Source organism: Pseudopipra pipra, chromosome 5 (genome assembly GCF_036250125.1).
Source record: "Pseudopipra pipra isolate bDixPip1 chromosome 5, bDixPip1.hap1, whole genome shotgun sequence".
In the NCBI taxonomy this organism is placed as follows: domain Eukaryota; kingdom Metazoa; phylum Chordata; class Aves; order Passeriformes; family Pipridae; genus Pseudopipra; species Pseudopipra pipra.
Genome location: NC_087553.1, coordinates 1,686,746 through 1,707,080, shown reverse-complemented (window position 1 = coordinate 1,707,080; position 20,335 = coordinate 1,686,746). Strand labels below are relative to the sequence as shown.

General features: G+C 42.7%; 1 protein-coding gene across 2 annotated transcripts in view; it reads right to left on the bottom strand.

Moving 5' to 3' along the window:
• The window catches only part of SHISAL1 (shisa like 1), a 237,231-nt gene that overhangs the window by 87,705 nt on the left and 129,191 nt on the right, over window positions 1-20,335 (bottom strand). For both annotated transcript variants that reach the window (XM_064654074.1, XM_064654075.1), the window contains exon 2: window positions 13,801-13,940. The gene's annotated coding sequence lies outside the window, so the exon portion shown is untranslated. The remainder of the gene's footprint in view (window positions 1-13,800; window positions 13,941-20,335) is intronic.

The following is a 20,335-nucleotide window of genomic DNA, read 5'->3' as shown; positions in this document are numbered from 1 at the left end:
TCTGTTCTTGACATTTGCTTTTATATTCATGGCACTAAAGCTCTGGAAATCTGTCAAAGCGGTTTCTTAATAGTTTGGCTTCCAAAAAAATCCGAGAACATCCAGCCAACTAAACAGTCCAACCAACAACATATGCCAACTTCAGTGCTAATTGCTTGTTTCAAGCCAGACCAGCTGAGTGGCTGCTACCTTACATTTTCACTGAGCTAAACTCAACTTCTAGCCTTGATTTTTTCAGTAACGCAGATTGTAAAAGGAATCATTTGGAATTACTGAATATTTTGGCTGAGCAGAACAGAAGTGCTATCTTTCATTCTTTAACCCCCCCTTTTTTTGTAAAATTAAATGTTGGCAACTTCAAACTGATTTTGAAGGCAAAAGTGGAAAAATTTTGTTTGAATTGCAGCGTATTTATATTTATATTTCCAGCATTTTTTCCATTTTTAAACCATCGGCCAAATCAGTGAAGAACTGTGACTGTTGAACAAATGCATTTTTGGTAAATAAATCATTAGTAAAATTTATGAGTCTGATTCAGTCCACTCTAGATACTGTTTATCATAATTTTCTAAGACCATTCTTTGCTTGGAAATATGGCTCACTTTAATCTGTTTGTAAATCCCTTGAATTAAGGAAGTGATTGATGGGTAGTCACTAATATTTCCATAATTGCTGCTACGCTGCAGCCCAACATCCCACTGGGTCATATTTTTGGCAAACAAAGCAAATCTCCCTGTCTAGAATAACTCATAACAGGAGTGCTTTAGAAAGAGTAAAGGAAGACAACACCAAAATCGGCTTTTTGGAAGTTGAGGGCTGAAACAGAGGCAGAGTGAATGGTTTTGCAAGAAATCTGTAGAAGAGATCAGAAGCTGAGCCATCTCCCAAGGTTCCCTGTGGTTCTTTACTACAAGACAATCCTTCCTGGAAAGAAAAGGCAAACCACACTGGTTGTTTCCCCATTTGCTGAGCTCAGGATGTGGGGAAGCTGCGAAGCCAAGGATCACCTCAGGCTCAGGGAGCACAGCTGCTGCAGAACAGGGCAGAACAAACCAAACAAAACAGCACTTCCCTCAAAGAGCTCATCATTTAGGTACCACTGGCACCTCCAGTACCTGAAGTGCTGAAGATTACAATTGAAATCAGGAGTGTAAAAGCAATGACACATGTAAGGCTTCGTTATTTTTGCAAACAGTGACAGGCTCACAGGGATAGGAGGATCTGAGTTTTAATATGCTGCTGAGAAGGTCTGTGTTTATATTCTTACAGAAGAAGTTATTTTTGAAAAGACAAATGACATGGAAATATGAGAGAGAGAAAGAAAAGCTGTTTTTCTCTTAACTGGCATGCAAATGAAATGGTACAGTTGTTTTTAAGAATATTTGTTTGCTAAAAGTAATCCAGCTATTTAGGAGAAAGGGAAAATCCAGAGAAGATCATGAGGCACAAATGAAGGGAGGGAGATTTAGCTAAATTCTTAGCTTTCATTTTAATTAACAAGAAAATAACCTGGGAAGATAATGCTCTTTGGATTCTGAATCCAAGGACTGTACCCTCCCCCCAAAAAAATCTGAAATCATTGCAGCACGGATTGTGTTTAAATAAATTTGAACTAGAACACATTTAGCTCTTCATTAAACTAACTTCTACTGTGTATTTATGATCATTGGTTAATGATAATGAGCTGAACCACATCAAATATAGATTGACACAGAGAAACTGTGTGAAAAGCTGTTTCAAGAAAGCAGATACCTTTCTGTCAGGCAGCAGCTCACACTTTCTGCAACAACTTACTTATGCACCAACTGCACCTCACTGGCAACACAAGATCTGCAGTAAGAGACACGTTTCAGGACAGCAAGAGCCTTTTTCCAGGAGGAAGCAGGAGACTGGTCTGCTTAATTAATATTTGACACCACCGAGCAACTTTGTTTCCAGTTTTTTTAATTGAGTGTTACAAGGGCAAGTGGACAGGAAAAGCTCTTCCCTTTCCATTGCTCTACCAAAGACTGGTTACTTTCTCATGGAAAGTTTTTCCGTGTGTTTGCAACAAAGCACAAAGGTTTCTAAAGAAGAGAAGAAAAAGGGTGAGAGAGGAGCTTCAGAAGAGCCAGGGTCTGAAAGCATTCTCAGCATCCTTTCAGCTTCCATGAAAACCCCTGATCTTGGTCATTCTAAACCATAAGAGTTCCTTAACAATAAAACTGAATGCACATTGGTCTGATTTTATAGAAAAAGTGTTTTAAGGAAAACGAATAAGGGGCCAAGAGCTCACTGGTGCTCGATTCACTGCAGTGGGGTTTAATCTGGATTCACAGGGATAGTCAGAGGTTCCAAAGGAAGTTTCCAGAAGGCAGGAAGGCAGGCTGGGTGCTGGAAACCATCACTGGCAGTGTTTCCCAGCCGGTTGCACCACCACTCGAGTCTGGTTGAGGCAGGTACAAAGTGATGAACTAAAAGCCACCCTGAGGTCCTTCTGCAGCTCTCTTTTTGTGATTTGGGATCGGTCTTCGCTGGTGAGCCTTCCTTCTGTGAGCTGTACCAGAACATGTGTTGGTGTTCACACACCACTCCAAGGCTTGCTAAAAGGAGCTGGCATCACTCCCGGGCCGGGGCTGAGCCGCTGTCAGGCCTTCCAAGCAAAGCTGGGTTGAGCTGAGCTGGCACTGGAATGGAGGACCTTTGGAGAACACCAAGCTGCTGAGAAACCCTGGAAAAGCTGGCAAATGGCAGAACTGATGTGTTCAGCCATGAGACAGAACACCATGGCTCCAGTCACTTCTGATTGTTGCTCAGGACATCATCACCATCCCGGCCCTACTCACAGCTGGCCAAGCATTTCCTGCTCCCCAAGCTGCCTTTGTGATTTAATGGATAAAAAGACTGTTCACTCTTTCTGTCACAGCTTTGGATGTGACTGAGAGCTGGCTGCTGGGAAGGAAGGAAGGTCCACAAGCAGCTCTGGGGCAATCAGAACTGCTCCTGGGTTTCCTGGCTTTCTGGGAGAGGCTTTGTCTGTTGACAGCCTTGGCTGTGCACGAAGTGCCCACGTGAAGAGCCAGGCTAAGGAAACCACGTTGCTTGTAGCAGAGAGACAGGTGTCTGAATTAAATACCTACTTCAGGTACCTGAATTAAATAGCTGCCTGGTTTATACCACTATCTATTTACACCACTGCTCTGATATAAATCAACAAATGCAATGAACAGCCAAGCTTGAGACCTACTCATCGTGTGTTGGTGCCCACTGTCAAACTGGGGCTGTGCCCCATTTCATGACAAGTTACTTCTGGGGTGAAATGTCACTTCTGCACACTAAAAAACTTTATTTTGGAGGGACTGGAGTGAAGCCTAACATGGTCCTCCCAGACAATTGTGATGGTGTGACCACTAGTGTTTAGATGAAGAGCTGTGCAGTTGGTGCTTTGTGACAATCTCAAGGGAAATGGCCAATAATCAGTGAGAGAAATAGAGATGGACCTCAGCGTGTAAATCTGAGGGTGCTTAAACAGGAGTCTTCTCATGTGCAAAATGATGGTACTTGAACATCCCAGACAAAAGAAGCATGAAAGCCTCACTGAAAAAAATCCCTTTTGGGTAAACCACCTCTGAAAACAGTGCACAAAGTACACATGAATCATCCCCTCACCAAAAGAAACCTGAATTGGTAAAAATCTTGAGAAACTGCATTTAACTCCCACAGTATTTGTGTGGATATTGCCAAAACTGAGAACCCAAAACTGTTCTTGCCCCTCTAAGGAAATTCTCGAGGAGAAAAGTAAAATTCATAACAACAGTTTCTAGAGTTCTGCCGCTTGTGGTAGAAACAATGCTGTAAATTCTTGCATTCTTCCAAAAGGAGAGCTGAGGTTACTCTGTCTTACAAGTAAGAATTGTTAAGTGCTCATTTTTAAGAATCACATTGCCTTAGATGGCTTACAGGAAACCTCGTTTATGCATCTGCTTTTTCTTTCCTAGGAAAATGCAAAATTAAGTCATCGTGACAACATTTTATTGTGTACAAAATTAGCTTGGTTACTAAATCAGACAAGAATTCCAATAGAAACAGATATAACAATAGTTTGGAAAATAAAATCCTTATGGTTCCTCCTTCCTGCACTTAGAAAACGAAGAAAGATTAGCCCCATATTATGGCAAGTCCTGTGTTGTTGGCTGTATAGTGCAAAAATGGGGATTTTAAGGGATATAATCCATGCTCCATTCTGCCTATTAAACTTGTTCTGCTTTATCCTGACAATGTTCTTTGTATATAAAAAATACCTGGAAATTACTTGTTCTGCTTTATCCTGATAATGTTCTTTGTATATAAAAAATATCTGGAAATTGAGGATCCCAAGCATCTGTTCTTTATTCTTGTTTATTGTAGATTTTGATTTTATATTCCTGTCACAGCAGCCCTGACACGGTTTTTGTGGATTAGGAGCTGGTGCTGATGACTTTTCACAACACATGCACATAATAAATCTCTAAAAGGATACAGGGTACAAGGATAGTAAGTTCTGTTCCTACCTGACTTGAGGCCTTGACAAGTTAGACACTTAGCTGACATGCTTAAATTAGAAACAAGGTCATGTCAGGCTTCCTACAGAGTCACTTCATCCTTCCTGAGGGAGATGCAGCCCACCTATGGGATGAATCACCCACTGGAGGTGCCAGGCCTTCTTCCCTGGCTGCAAAGAGACCCTCCAAGTGACCTTCACCCAAATATAGATTCTTTAACCCAGGGACCTGAAGTTAGTTTAGAGGAACCCAGGTAAGTTTAGATGAGAGAGGGGGGAAAAAAGGCAAGATGAAATGGGAGGGCACGCTGTGTTTAAAGAACCAAACTTGGCCTTTGAAGTGTTGAGAAGAAGAAAACCTGAACACCTTAAAGAACTCCTGTCCCTCATTCTTTGTGTCCTGTTTTGGCCTCTGACCTTCCCTTCCAATAAAGAACCCGAGCCAGCAATAACCCCCCACGCTGCTGTGCTGGTTTAAGGGGGTCACTCGCTCAGGAATGGAAGGCCACCTGTCCTGGGTGAGACCAAAGGGCCATCCCTGCCAGTTCCCAGTCCCACAACAGCCAGAGTGTTACTTCCCTGCAGTTACTTTCCTCTGATTTAGATGTTTTCTGTCCCACATGAGGAATCCTTGATGATCCTCCCCTCCTCTGAAACCCCTAAAGGGTGAGGACTTAACTATTTGGTGCAAACTCACAAGAGACTCAAAGTCTTGGGGAACAGTGCCTCCTTTTCCCCTCTTCCAGGCTCAAGAGGACACAATTGTCCAGCTTGAAGATGTGGCTTAAAACACAAAAGGCCTCATAAACACCAATATTATGGAATAATGACACTGAAGGGAGAACACTGATGAGGGATCAAGGGCAAGAGCTTTGTAGCCAACTGGAGAGATGTGAAATCCAGCATACTGGAGGTCTTCAAAAGAGGTCATTCTGCAACTGCCAGCGTTTCTGAGAGGACAGAAAAAAAGCAGCCTCTGAAACTATGCCTCTCCCCACTACTTGAGGAAGTTTTTACCCTGTTGGATAAAAATTAAAATAATTTTGATGGTTTAACTGTCTTCTAAACCAACAGTGAGGGCTAAACTTTAGGAACTGATTGGAACATTTTTCAAACTCCCCTTAAAAAAAGGGAATGCAGTCAGTCAGTGATAAAAAAAGAAACTATGTTAGGGAACACAGCGTGTTAAGACAATTATTTTTAAAAGTTTAGGCAAAAGACAAGCAAAGAAGAGAGCTCAGACTTTTTAAGGAAATATGCTAAGCAGGGAGGACCATGTTTCTCCATGAACTTTTCAGCCCAGCTGGAATTCCCAGTCAGTTACAAAGTGCAGAAACCAGAAAAAAGTTTAAATACTTGTATTATTTTGTTTGTTTGTTTTCACACCAAGTTCCTTCTAGTTGTCTGCTCGTATATACAAACTTCACCAGTGGCTGTGACTAACGCGTGTAGTAACCTTTTCCACTCCAAGCACAGGCTCTATTATCCCCTGGAATGGGTATAGCAAGTTTACTGCATGGCTGAAGGTGAAATGGTGCAGGAAGAGAGCAAAGCAGTACCTAATTCCACAGGGCTCTTCTTAGGGGAGTGGAACAGCGGCGTGAAGGACGAATTTGAACGGTGTTCTCAGTTCCAGGAGGTGTGTGGCTCCTCCAGCCCTGGCAGGGAGTTAATGAGGTGTTGGCAGGCACACCTAAGTGGACAGATCGATCCAGATCCTTTGTTTGCAGACACTCGCTGTTATCTCAGCACCAAAGTGCCCCTTTGATGGTTGCCCTGCAGGGAAGCACCGAGTTTGCTTTTGGAAAGGAGTGCCTGCACACACCCCCTCCGTGCCATCCTGCCTGGATTCCCAGAGCCCTCAGGGTGATTCCATGCTCTGGAAGCATCAGAACAAGCTGCTCCTGCAGAATGGCCCCGTGTGACACATGGGTGACCTGACTGATGCTCTGCTGGGGAGCACTGAAGGGAAACACCGATAAAACCAGTTCCTGAGCTTTGGGGTACTGTGATTTCTACCCATCTACAGCTTCTCTTTGTCTTTACCTCACTACCTTTAATTTTTATTTTAGTCTCAAATGTTCCCCCTTTGCTCAGACCCATCTCCTCTCTTTCACAGCCCCAGTCCCTTCCCTTGTTTTCTCACCTCCTCCCACTCTGGATCTGAGATTCCCTGTCCCTATTTTCTAGTGGGGGCTCCCCAAAACCATTCAGATCATGTAACAACCCATGTAACAACATGGCACATGACACATACCAACAGGAGCCTTAATACAGAAGTTAAATAGGCTTACAACACAATAAGTTTATTTTTCTTGTTATTTCTATCGGACTTTCAGATGGGAAAGGGAATCATCTTTTCATGTAAAGTCTCTTTGTGAGGATATACAGCGTCAGATGCCTCAGTTCAAGCCTAAGCCTCTGTTACAAGTACTTCTGGGCTGTATTTAGCAATCTTCTTCAGAGGAAGCAATAATAGCCGGGAATAATTTGACATCAGGTAAAACCCATCAAATTTCTGAGTTTCCATTTCCTGGGTCCCTGTAAAGTACTTGCTCTCCTGCCTTGACTGAAATACCAAATGATCAGAGAAGGTGCTGAGGGCTGGAAGGAATCCTGACCAGGATGTCACATCTACTCACCATATCCCACCCCTGCCTCCACCTCAAATACGTGTGTTGGGGTGCTAACTGATGGGTTTTTTAAATCCAAATTGATATTTAGGAGGAGAGGAGGTTGCAGAGCTTGGTGGTGCCCTCAGGGCCCTGACATCAAGATGAAAATGGATCTAATGGATCATTGCTGATCTATAGAAATATATATTATGTATAAGCCTTTCCAGGTTGGTTTTTTTTGAGTTTTGTGTTTGTTTGTTTTTTTAATATATTTTTTATATCTATACATTAAATTACACACATGGCTGCTGCGATTGCTTTAGTACTTTGGGGGTACATCTGACCCCCAACTCCTGAGCCAGCCAAAACCACAACAGTGCTGGAATTATATTTTGAAGATGTACAGGTAAGTAACACCTGGAAGTTCTTATATCCAGAATATGGAGATTATTTGTACTTTTGCCACTGTGTGGGTTCTGTACTCGTGCAGATTTCTTTCTGCTTTGCAGTGGCTTGGTAATTTTCTATTTGTCTCCTGTGTTGCTGCAACTGTTCTCTCTGACTGAGCATCTGTAACACCCTGAATGGAAACACAGCCAAGGCACTGACACTCTGGGGATTAAACACTTCTGTTGGAGACATTCCTCAAGAATTTTACAGAGGAAAATGATCTTGATACTGAAAAATAAAGAAGCTTCTCCCCCCCCCCTTCAGCCTATAAAACGGAAAGTACCAGATATGTCCTACCAAAAGGGTAAATTAGCATAGAGAAATCTTAGGGGACTTGGAGAAAAAATACAGATTCCTGTGTTCTGACTGGCGTTGCAGGCTCTATTTCCAGATGCACAGCAAGCCCTGGCTAACAGCATCATGATTTCAGAAAGTACATTCATGTCAGGCTCAATTCCTCCTTTATGGATGGGCATTATTTCTGGGAATTAGCTGAAGAAAGCAGTCATTTCTCAGCTGATTGAGGCTGAAAGGGCTGATTAAACAGCCCTTTTGGGTAGAACAGTAGCCCTCTATAATAAGAAATGGTAAATTATTAACATCATCCAAGGATTTCTGAGGAAATGAAAGATTTTTTTTTATTTTTTTTTTACAATTCTCAGAACACCAGGAGCACGCTGGTGGGGTGGGGCTGCTTACCCAAAAAATTGCCAGGAGCTAAGGTAGCACAGCACAGGCACTTTCATCACCAGATGAGAGGGCAGTTAAGAATTTCAAAGTCAGGAAGAGCCTGGAGGACGTTTGTCACAGGGATCAAAACACTATTCCTTAAACTTCTTTTTCGGAAGAGGCACTTGGGAAGTTGGAGAGTTATTTTTGGAGAGTGACACCGAGGAAAGCCCTAATCCTGTGCTCCCCAGATGAAGCAGAGATGCCATGCTATGGTTTAACTCCAGATTGGTGTCTCTTCTCATCAGCTCCAAACTGGCACAGACAGAAGGAGCCACAGCGATGAGCCTGAAAATGCCTTTGCACTTCATTTGGCATCCAAATCCCGTTGGATTTGTTAAAAACTTTGACAGCCATTGACAACTTATTTGTACCACTTGTGATCACAATGTGATATTTTAGACTTACGTGGTGAAAAGGGGGTTTATCTTCCACCATCTCCAAACTTCAGTGTTTCAGCCCGTGTGTAATTCCAGCACTCAGATCTTGTGCTCTCACCAGCTTCTCACATCACGAGCCAAAGAATCTCTGACACTTTCATTATCTTCAGAGGCATTAAGCCATCATCACATTATTCCTGTCCATTTGCTGCTGAAGCAAAAACTCTGAGAGCTCATCCACACAGCAGACATTGCAATGGGGCTTAAATTAATAGTATACACGGGCTGATACCCCGTGGTGCAGATACACAGCTCTGCAAACCAGAAATCCAGCCTTATTATCACTTCATTCCCAAAAGGAGTCAATACTGGAGCCTGAAATTAATCGGGAAAAATGCGAATTGTTGGAAATCTTCCAGCAGTCGTGTAATGGAGAGTCCCTCTCAAAGGAATCTCCACAGGGAAATGAATGCAATTAAGGACCAATGTAATAAACTGCCAAGAAATCTTAACTAGCTAGAGAAGCCTTATTTAAACCCTGAGTTCCCCCAGTGAGGAGAACAGGGAGTGTCATCTGTCCCTGAGCTGCTGCAGAAAAGTACAAAAGTGAATATTCTACATAAACATCTCTATATTTTCTGTTGCCTCTCTGCAAACACCCTCCTAACTTACTGAAAATAAATTAATAACATTTATAGAGGTCTCCTGTGCAGTTCTGGTTTGCACCCTGTCTATCGTTCAAAGAAATCCAAATTATTAGAGGCAAAGTGGCAAATGTGTTCTCCCTTTCCCAGTGCTAAACAGGGCTCGGAATTGCTCCCTTTCCTACTGTAGCAATAATTAAAATTAAGAAACTAGCTCAGATACCAGTGGACAGCCACAGGTCCCAGGATGCCCTACAACATTTTGCTAATGAGCACCAGCCTGAAGCTCTTTATGAAAGCAGGTCATCCCTTGAAAGGGGGGCAGAGCATGTGTTGTAATAAGAGACTTTTTTTATGGCTCACAGACCGAAAATATAAATATCAGCTTTATCAGCCACTCTGTGGAGTTGGAGCTGGCAAAAGCCTTTTCCCCAATGCCCCAGAGTGCCACAATAAACAAAGCAGGGCAGTGGTGAGAGTTGCCTGGGTCTGTCCAGCAGTCAGGCAGCTGAAGGAGCAGAGAGAGCCCCAGGAACCAAACTGGTCCTGAGGAGACAAACGTGTGCCAAGAAACCCCATTGGCTTTGTTTATTTGCTGGAATGTCTTCCATCGGGTCACCATGACTTTGGGCTTCCACAGCTGCAGGGATCATCCTGCCTGGAGTGGATGATTTCACAGAAAAGAGAGAGCCCAGAATAGAAAAAAAATAGGGTGTTTGGCTGTTCCAAGAGAACAGACCAGAAGGAGCAGCTTTCCACCCCAGAGAGTAATGAGAGAGATTCAAACACACTTGGAGGATGCAGCTGGATACAATTGTTTAAGAAGCACGGAGAAGGAATTCCAGCCTCCATTTGCCCCCCTGCCCTTTCCCCATTAGCCACATCTCCTCTTGTTTTACAACTGTACCACTCCTCTAATGCCTTATGTCTGTGCTGTACTGTCTGGCCCTGTGCTGTCTGCAGTTTGACAAGCTTTAAAACTGCCTGATTGCCCAGTGGTAGCTGAGATCCCGGGTAGCATGCAGCACTTGGGAACACGCCAAACAAAAGGTGCTTTCCATTTGTCTTTATGATTTTGTAGGGGGGAAAAAATAATTTAAAAGTTTTCCCAAACAGTCCAGAATATCAGTTCTCCGAAGAGAATGACACAAAGCTTGTTTATCCCTTAAAAAAAAAAAAAAAAATCAGTGCGTGCTTTTACATAGAGGGAGATGCTTTGCTTCTGGTGGTGAAGAGCAGCAGCATAAACAGGCAGGATGGCAAGGGCTGGGGCTGGAAGAGAGAGGGAGGCTCAGCTCTGATCCTGCGGGAGAACCTGCCCGAGGAGGGAGCTGTGTTTGACAGGAACAAGAGAGGGAGTTCTTTGAAAAGTAAAAGCAAAAGCCAAGGAGCCCGTGTGTGTGCCTGGAAGCGGTGGGATAAGTGCCAGGTAGAGACTGAAGACAATAGCAGGAATTGAGAGGAGGAGCTGCAAACAGGGGCAGGGGAGACACAGCAGCTTTTTGGGAAGACAATGCTCTGGAATTCGGGTGACTGCGTGAAAGGGCTGGGATGTGACAGCCAGGACCCCGCAGAGGGGGACACACAAAAATAGACGGGCTGGGGGAACAGAAATAGAATTGAGGGCTTGGATGAAAGAGGAGCTCAAAGTGCACAGTTGAGGAATTCAGAGAAGGTTTTGCCAACCCAACAGATAATAAATCTGAGGCTGACTGAAAGAAAATCTTTCTACATATTTAAAAGGCACAAGAAGTTTATTGTCAAATTAACCATGGAATTGTATTCTGAAGCAGGAGTTCCTAAGGCTTCTGCTCAGTAAAGCCTCTCAACCATCTGAATTCCTTGTGGGTCACCATCTGAATTGAAAACATACTTGATCTGAAAATTAAATTATTTCCTAGACTATTTGCCACTGCCTCATGGACCAGTAGTCTGAGAATTGTGCCATTTTTAGAGACTCCAGAGGGCACAAGACTGAAGGAAGAGGTGGCAGTAAGTGTGGGATAAGGAGAGTTGTCTGTGTCCTGCCAGGGGAAAGGAGTAAGATCTGGGACTAAAAACATGGGGAACAGGAGATGAAAGCAGGGCAGTGGGATATTTTGATTTGAGAGACTGAGCTGGTTGGCCAAAAACGCAGTCAAAAGACAAGGAACAAGGGATGGGGAAAATTGGGTCTAAATCAGACAGGGAGGAACAGCTCAAAGTAAGGGGAGGGTCTCTCCAGAGGCTGCAGGGATCTGAATCTCCATAGTGATGCCAACAAACAAGAAATTGGATACAAGCCTCCATATTCAGTAACGAAACATGCTCAGTCTGATTATTCTCTTGGTCACATTCCTCCAGTGTTTTTATATTTTACCAAATATAACTGTAGCCAAGCAGGTTTTAGGAAAGTACCCTCAGCAAATCCAAGCAAATTCCAAATTTTCCTCCTAAAATCTCAGAGCATTTGGATGCCTGTGGCAGTGTTATAGTGAGAACAGTGTGCTGGGAATAACAGCCCTGAGAGGGCACTGGCTGGCAGACTTGGTACATCTCTGGTGTGAGCTGAGGGTCTGGCATCTGTTTTCTCCTTCCCTTGCCGTGTTTTTACTGAAATTCCCCTTAGAGTCCCTACAGAAAACGAGGGAGATCCCACCACAGACAAATAACACATCATTATACCAGAGAAAATATTCATTATGAACCAAGAAATCTGCCCTGCGGTGGTTATGAAATAATGAGTATGCACAAAATTAATTGCTGTTGGATGTATAAATTATTCCAGATCAAAGGGGGTGTGAAAGGCCACACTGCTGCTGATTTTTACTGAATTTCTGACTGGTGTGCAGGACACATAACAGTGATGAGCACAACACTAACAGCAGCATTGCTGTAGCTGTAATTGTCTGCTGCTGCCAGCCAGGGAAAGTCTGCAGGGAGCAAGAATAGCTTTTCTTTTTAGAATAACGGGCATATTTTAGGGGAAAAAAAGTCTATAGAAACCCATAGACACCTGGGGTTTTACATGCATGGGTCTATTATGGGTGTAAATTTGTGATGTTCAGGTAAGACATTGGGAACTGGGGACATGCAAGTCTGAACTTTTCCTTTCTTGCTGCCTTTTGAAGGTGTTCATGAAAATGAGTCACACGTAGGAGAAACAACATGAATTCTGGATAGGAAACCAAAAATCATTTCACTAAAGGATAAACACATGTAGAAAGATGAATTATTCTTCACACAGTTTTCAGAAGCACAAATGGTTGGAGCTCCAACCCTGGGACTGATGTTAATCTGTCAGGAACAAACTGAAGACCTCTGTCATCTGCAGCCATAAATTCATGGAAGCACCAATTTCCTAGATACAATGGAAACCCCACCAGAACATCCTGGCTAGACAACACAGGGACGTTTTTTCTGACTGGATTTAAAATTTCCCTTGTTTGTGTTCATAAATCAAACTGAAAAGCCAGACAAAGAACACGACTGCTGATGTGAGGAGCCTGTGCCACTGCTGGCACCACCAAAAGACTCTGTGTGGATTAAATTAATCAGGTTACTCTAAAACACAAAAGAAATCCCAACCAATTTGGAGAGACAAACCTCACTGAGGGAGAAACATGGCTCCATGCAAGAAAATATATTATCCAAATCCATAACAAGACCAAGAATTCAGGTTGATGTTCAGCAGTGCAGCTGCAGAGCTATGCTGGCTGTTCACTATGAGTGCCAGAGGAGTTCTAGTTCCAAATAAATCAATATAATATAGGCTTTGCCTGCAAAAGAAAGTGGCAGTGGTTTCACTAGGATTGTTTCTTTAAACCAATTTCATTAGACGTGAAGCAAATCCACATGTGGAGACAGTTAAATTGATTTACAGCTGGCTTGTGTTTATCTAGCTTAATTCAAAGGGTGGAATTTTATGTGGCAGCTATACATTGATTTAAGTGCATCTACACAAGACTGCAATTCAATTCAATTTGAACAGACTTAAAATAAGACTTCAGTTAAGCCACTTTTGCAACACTTTAAATAGCAGGTTGGGCTGGACTGGACTAAGTAAACACACACTGAGGTAGATGACAGCAACTTTCCAAAGAGTAGGAGATTCAAATCAATCCAAGTTAATTTTATGGAACAGACCTCAGGCTGCCTATTTGTACAAAACTACCAAGAATCAACAAAGAAGCTGACTTGAAAATTTTCTTTTTTGACCCATGATCATTGCATTCTAAAACTGACCCTACTTTAAAGGGATGTAACCAATTTAAACTTCTATCAGTCCTCTCTTTTTTGTCATTATTTACTTAAATTTTACAGGTAAGTTCAACATTCCCCCATTGCCACAAGTTATGGAAAACATATATTAATTATTCCAGCAGCCTTGAAGGACACTTAAAACCCACAAGTTCTTTGTCATCAGGATGTTTTCCTACAGTGCACAGAAGAAATAAATGAGAGTTTGCTAAGATATTAAATACCTTTTCTTGTCAGTATGTTCAAGTCATGCTCCAGAGCCAGTTTTTCCGTGGCATTCCCAGTGGAGGAGGGGAGCAGATCACTGGTTCCCATCTGCTCCCAGTTCCGCAGTCAGGTGGCAAATCCTCATTTTATTTTGTACCTGAACAGAAGGGGAAGAAAATACCAAAGGGAAAAAGTGAGTTCTCCAATATCCTTTTTGATAAGCTGGGGTTTGATACATTTTTACTTGAAGTTTTTTTTTTTGCAATGCCTTTGACAGATGCCAAAAGAAACCAAGTGAACAACACTCGGGATAAATATCAGTACAAATGAGATTCATTTATTTGGTGGAAGCAGAACTGTGGTGATAGGGATTAACCTGTTTATTAGCTTTAATAATAGAACATTTTTGGGCATGTCCCTGCAACAACTAATGGGGAAAACACCACCAATCTGTAGTCATTTTATGGGTGAAAACACTTCATTTTGATGGTGTTCTTCACAGGCCCATTTGTGACATTAGACACGAAGGGACTTTACCTGGGAGTCAGGAATGTTAATGTTCTTGGGTAAAACTCAATTGGGTTCCTTTTGCTGGGAATTTCTGTGTGCCATATCATCTGATTTTTCTTTCTTTCTTTGTCTTTTCCTTGTTGTTAAATAACAGCAATTAATGGTACATCAGAAGGCAAAATATTTTTATAGCCTCAGAGATAACTCATCTCTCATAGTCACGACTCAATGACACGTGGCAAGGGACTGGCCTTTGAGGCAAAGCAATTTCCACTGCTAAAAGTGGAATTTTAACAAGATGCTCTTGTGAGGCCCCTTCCAGCACGTTTCTGGAAAAGGCTCCTCGTGGCATTCCCAGTCCCCCCATTAAAAACCACTTCTGCACTAAAGAGGCAGAAGAGTTTTTAGCTGCCAGCCAAGGACAGTTTTTAGCTGCCCCTTCATGGATCTTGGATGACCCCAGGGCTGTTCCACATCCACATCCACACAGAAAAAGAACAGTGTATTTACTGTCTGCTCAGAGGAAAAGAAATCTGTCATTACTATGTGGGCAGTGAAAAGATGCACGAAGTCTGTCTAATACAGATAAGAAATTAAAGGCTCCTTGGGAAGTGTTATACTGAACTTTAAAAAACACTCAGAGAAAAAAGAGAGGAAGGACAGCAGAACTAACAGGGTATGCTGCATTTCTGTCAGTCCTCTGTGGTGTCCAGTGGTGTAATTACATCTAAAAAAATAAAATCAAATGTACCTCCTGATCCCATCGAAGTCAGTGGTAAAACTCCCATTAACTCAAACAAAACCAGAATTACTTCCACAGCAGCCTTGTGTGCTTGTCACAATATACTGATCAGTATTATACTCTGATATAATCATCATTAAATTGTGACTGACCCTGCAAGTTTTTCACTGTTGCCCTTTTTACTCTCATTCTGGTTTCCAGAGATGTGGTTCCCCTTCCCACACATTATCATTTTCAGACTAAGGTAGTGCAGATTTGCTTGAAAATCAAAAGGCACAAAAAAATTCTACCTTAATATTATAGAATGTTGTTCAGATAATAGTTTCAAGATGCAGCTGAATAGAAACACAGTAAAATCAAATGGAAAAAAAAAGGGGCAAGTTTAGAGTGACCATTTCTACCTGTGGCCTCCAAACTGCTATAGCAACATAAACTATTCCTAACAACCTAGAAAAGACTAAGTCAACATAAATTCACCCTGCACTGACCATGGAAGCTTTTGAGAATCCAAAAATTCAAAGAGGTTGAAAAGTCAAATATGTCGAAACAATGACATTGCTAAACTTGCTAACTTGTGGACTTAAAAAATGAGGATTATCAATGTTTATGCAAAATAATTTTAAAAAATTAGTAGCAAACCATTTTAACAAGGGGGGTTAGGATTTGGATGCAAACCTGTTCATTCAAGGTACTTTCCTCAGGCTGAAATCCAGGTATGATTGGTAGACTGGGAACCTATGTGAGGCTGGATTCTATGGGGTTACTAAGATTTTAGGCTGGTCCCCTAAGGAAAAGAAACTTCTTTACTCATAGTTTTTGCGTGCTTGCTTATTTTATCTTTCCACCAGCAGCTTCTGAGCAGCCCAAGCTCAGCCAAACTTGACCAATGCTTAAATCCCTACAAGTTTTGTAAAAACAGTCAGGTGAAAAAGAGCAGGGCAAGGGGGAGAAGCTGCAGTTTTACTTTGAGTTTTGCTTTGCTTGGCACCAAAGGATTCACACAGAAAGCAAACCCACCAGGTGCCGTTGTCTCCAGTCAGCCCTCAGAGCCACTGCAGGACACTAGCCCATAAAAATGCAGCTCTTATTACCTCTGGCAGTCCTGGAGTGATTTGTTCTGAGAACAGATGTAAGATGTATCACTGATTAGGAGTTTTTGCTGCTGTCTCAAGGGTGCTCAGGACTTTAACCTCCCAGGCAGAGGGGAAGATCAACAGTGCCCACGCTCCATTAGGAGCAGATGATGCAGCCCAGGGTTCCTGAGCTGCAATCAGCCTGGGCTGACAGAGCACACAGCCCTGAGTTTGTAATGATTTCAGGACTTGTTGATTTACCCAAAAGGTTGAAAGTTCCCTGACAGCCTTGGTTTTGATTAGGATGCCAGGCTGAAAAAAATCTGTGGTAATTTATTGGAAAACCTCAGGCTCAGTTCCTGCTGCAGTGACTGGATAGGTGCTCACCCTGCTTCAGCCTCATGTGATGTCAGTGCTTTTGTTCACTTATTACAACAACACTTTAAAATCATTAAAGCCAATCAGTTCATCTCAAGTAGGAATGACCAATTTAAACCACTGAAATGACTGGATGATAACTGAAAAAACCTGGTTTTACTGTACAGATAAATTTTATACTCAAAATAATTTTTAAGCAACTGGAACTAAATTGCAAAACCGTTATTTTCATTAGGTGAGCTTAATTAGACACCGGGAGCTGAGGAGGTGAGCTGAGCTTTCTGAGCAGTTCCCTGCTGCACTGCACAGCATCTGCTGGACCAGAAGCATCATGTGGCAGCAGAAGTGGCTGAGCCGATGCCAGGGCCCAAAAAATGTTGCTTAGCAACTTCCTGGGGATGACTCTGGCAATTAACTCTCTTGTGTGTCGGGTGTGAGCTGCTGCTTCACTCAGAACAGGAAAAGACAGAGCAAACATCCCTCCAGAAGAGCCCAGTAAAGCTGCATGTGCCCATCTGCCACGGGACTGCAGCCAAAGAGCTGGGAAAGGAGCCCTTGTGCAAGAGCTGTTTCTTAACAAGCTCATTTTTTGGACACCCTCGTTCTTTCCATGCAAGTACAGTATACTTTTGAAAGGGATTAATCAGTACCAAAATGTGCACACCTGTTGCAGAACAAGAGCATCTGCACAGGGCACTGCTTCAAAAATGGCCTTTTCAGTTTGCAATCACAGCTGAGTCTGAAATGACTTTCAGCAGTGAAAAGCCCCCGTTTAACCTGAGCTATTGACCCGTCCACAAAACCATTTTGTTTTGCCAACTACGTATATTTTCACTCTTTGTTTGAAACCACATTAAGTAGTGCCTTAGTCTGAGTCAAGGTGTCCCAAGATACTGAGAATGAACGAACCATGAGTCAGCTTTCTCATCTTCAAGGTGGTACCAGGTTGCTCCAGAGCTGGGCCATAATTACAGTCCTCTCTCCAGCTTTCCCCCTGTTGCTTCTTAGAGAAAACCACCCGTGTCCTAGTCTGTGCCCAGATTATTCTTTAAGGTCTCAGCTCTGCAGTGAGCTCAGAGTAGTTTTATCCTTCCTCAGGTGGTGGCAAGAGGCAGTCAGAGGTGAGCCCTGCTCTGGAAGTTCTGAGCAGTGACATTCCCTGTTTGGTGGGTGAGAGGAAGAGGAGGGGCAGGGACTGAGATCTGCTCTGGGGGACCAGGGACAGCAGCCAGGGAATGGCTGGAGCTGTGTCAGGGCAGGCTCAGGTTGGATCTCAGCAAAAGGTTCTTCCCCCAGAGGGTGGTTGGCACTGCCCAGGCTCCCCAGGGCAGTGGGCACAGCCCCAAGGCTGCCAGAGCTCCAGGAGGGTTTGGATGATCCTCTGGGGCACAGGGGGGGACTCTGGGGATGGTCTTGTGCAGGGCTGAGGGTTGGACTGGATGATCCTTGTGGGTCCCTTCCAACTCAGCACATTCTGGGATTCTGTGATCATTCTTACCAAGTGCCCACAGCTCTTGACCCACACATTTATTCTGTCCTGGGACACAGGAGGTGGATGCAATGCTGGAGGTGCTCGGGTGCATCTCATTAATTTCCCTCAAGCTTTCATGTGAACACATTGGACTGAATTATTTAGGAATTGCTCCCTTTTCCCCTACCATGACAAAACAAGGCCCCAAAACAGTGGCAGATCTTTTATAAGGGGGGAAAAAAAAAAAAAGCATTTCCTGAGTGCTTGAAATATGGTTCTTTAAGAATGCTAAAAGCCAACATTTTGCGTGAAATTGCAGGGAAGGAAAACCTGAAAGTAAATTTACATTTTTTTGTAGTTAAAAAAAAAAAAAAAATCCCTGAAGGACAACTTCTTTTCCTTCAGTGATTATGACAAGTTACAGTTCCCTTTCAATCAGGATGCAACAGGTTTAATATCATTTATGTAAAAACTGTGGAAAGAATTTGATAACGCACCTCAGAAAAACCAACCAGCTTGTTTTGTGGCAGTCAAAAATAGCTACAGCCTTTTCTGCAATTCAAAATTCAATCATTTAAAACATTACAGAGCTCTTGTCTTCAGACTTCCCAATCAGCTCTTGCCTCATTATTGCAACCACTACTTTTGTCTGTGGAGTCAAGTCATTCAAAAAAATGATTTCACAGTGGAAAAACTGCCCTAATGACAATGAACATAATTCTGAAAATTATTTTGTTGCATGAAGGACTTTTACATAATTTACACTAACTGATTTTTAACATGCCAGTGATTTTTGATGTCCCAGCCACAGAAAACACGCAGCAAATGAAAATGCTCTATGAAGATTGTGCATTTACATAATGAGTTTATGTTTGATTGGGAGTTAAATATGTATAACCACTACTGTACTGGTTATTTCCTTGGCAAACATCTTTGATTTTTTTTCCCCCCCACCATCTTTGACAGTGAAATTTTATCATCTATCATAAATTGATCAAAAATGTGTAATTTCTATTGTGGAAGTTTCAGCAATTGAGGAAGAGTGAGTGGATATGGGGGAGTGCCAAGAAGCAGGTGGATGCACTGAATATTCACTTTTGGTTTCCAGGCAGTGGCATCTAAGACACAAACTCCCACCAGGTTTGGGCTGCAGACATCCTACCCAAGCTGTGTTGAACAAAATTGATCCTGAAAGTCAATTTTTCAGCTATTATTAAAGTTCTTGTTTTCTAAAACATCACTCCAAACAGATATGAAAACCTATGTCATTGCCACATATCCATCCTCCCACCCACACACTGTCTATCTAGGTATTATGTTATCTGGCTGAAAATTGAGTTAGTTCCCAGGTTGAATGAAGTTCATAAAACTTTCAGCAAAACTGGGCTGGATTTTATGAGCACGAAGCCACACTGCAGCTTGGGAAAGGGATCAGGGCAAGCTCCCTCAAATTGCAGCTTCCATGAAAATCGTGCAAATTTTTGTGCTTTCATCTGTGTCTTGCTTGCAATTTATGAATTTTCTCAACTTCTAAATCAAAGGTAGGGTGAGAACCTGCTTGAATTCAGTAGGAGAGCAACATATCCATGAGATACTCCCTGGTCCCTCACAGCCCAAGGAACAAGTAACAAAGAACCTTGTGTTAGCAACCAGGTGAAAATTAGGAGTAGGAGGCAAGGGATTATGAAGGGGAAATCAAAACACAATGGGCATAAACTGAAACGGAAAAAAGCCTGTTTAAACCTAAGGAAATATTTTTTTTTTACTCTGAGGGTGACTGAGCACTGTCACAGATTTCCCAGAATGGTTGTAGATAATCACAGGATCCCAGAATATGCTGAGTTGGAAGGAACACACAAGGGTCATCGAGTCCAACCCTTATCCCTGCACAGGACCATCTCCAAGAGTCACAGAGGATCCTTGGAGGTTTTAAAACCCCAACAGAACACGGTCCTGAGAAACCTGCTCTAGTTCCCCCTGCTTGAGCAGGGGGGCTGGACCACATGAGCTCTGGGGGTGCCTTCCAACCTCTTTCTTTAAGGGAAATGGTGGTGCTTTTGAGAAGTAACTTCTCTAGGAGCATTTCTGGATAAGGACAAGATGTGTGTCTGTTGCTGAGCTTATCTCCAGGTGGAAAACAGGAACTCTTTTGTATGTCAGCAATGCCAGGGCTGGAAGTGCATCACAGGGGTCACCTGCACCTTGTACAGCTTTTTATCTCAACACAGCTTGCAGTCTCACACTGCTGATTTCAATAAAAACACTCCAGCCATCTTTAAGAGCCCTCTTCACCTCTGCTAATCAGATTAGGAGGCATGTAATTAAGTTTCAGTTCTTACAAGACAGAAGATTGAAGACCCCTTCTAGAGCACTGATGG